Below are 1257 nucleotides of genomic sequence, written 5' to 3'. Positions count from 1 at the left end.
CTGCCGCCGCCCACACGCATGCTGCCGCGGTGGCACTCCCCTGTGCAGGACCAACCCCACCACCACTTGGGCGTGGGCCAACAGCGGCACGAGCAACCCAGTCAGCGTGACCGACACACTAGGTGGCGCCGGCTACTTGTTCCCGCACAAGGGGTGAGGGAAGCTGCGAGGAAGCCGGCCTGCTGCCTCGCTGTTGCAGACCTGGGGGACCGCCATGCCTGCCCGCTGCCGCCCCGCACAGCCAGCTGGCGGCCTAGCTGCCCCCCCACGAGCGCCGCATTCCACCGCTGCCGCCGCCGGTGTGCAGGTACCTTTACGGCGGCAAGAACCTGCGGCTGAAGGATGGCGAGGCCACCCCGACAGCCACCTTTCGGTTCTGGGGCGCGGCCTCGGGCCTGGCTGTCGCTCCCGATGGCCGCATGTTTGCGACCGACTGGGCCAGCGGCCTCATGTTTGTGGCCGCCCCCGCCGCCTCCACCGCCAACGGCTTCCAGCAGTCGGTGTTCCTGTCGGGGCTGGACCGTCCCGGCGAGATCTGCGGCATCCACAACGGCGCCCTCTTCTTCCTGGCCTCCGCCGGCACCAAAATCCACAAGGTGGACCTAACTACCAAGGAGGTCACCGCGGCGGTGGACGACATGCAGTTCGTGTCTACGGCGTGCTGCATGGATGCCAGCGGCAGCGGCGCGCTCGTCTACGCCACCGGCGAAGAGTACATCGGCACGGCGCGCGTGCGCGTCTACGTCGTGCCCCCCACCACCGCCTTCCCGGTGGACGAGGGCAACCTGCGCTTCACCATATACACCCTGGCCACGCACGTGATCAGCGGCATGGCGGCCGACCTCACCGCCGGCACCGTGCACCTGTTTGTGGCGGGGGAGGCCGACGCCAACGGCATGGTCAGCGACCCGGCGGTGGTGCGCGTCACAGGCACCGGCCCCGACGCCGTCGAGCAGCTGTACGTCGTTTCCGACGCCGGCGTGGTGGGGTTGTACCTCGGGGAGGACGGCGAGCCCAAGTCCTCGGCGCCCATGTACGTCGGCGGCAGCCTGGCCCTCACCTACTACGGCGACCTCTACATCGACATGGCCGACCCGAGCTACGAGCAGAGCATGACGCAGTTGAGCGGCGCCAACACCGTGCAGGCCAGCGACGTCCCCGCCGCCACCACCTACTTTGGGGGCTACGCCGCCTATGGCGCAACCCGCTTCTCGGTGGTGGGCGGCACCCAGGTGTACACAGCCAGGGACGGCTACG

This window comes from Chlorella variabilis, assembly GCF_000147415.1.
Source record: "Chlorella variabilis unplaced genomic scaffold CHLNCscaffold_11, whole genome shotgun sequence".
Lineage (NCBI taxonomy): Eukaryota > Viridiplantae > Chlorophyta > Trebouxiophyceae > Chlorellales > Chlorellaceae > Chlorella > Chlorella variabilis.
Note: the sequence above shows the minus strand (reverse complement) of the source record.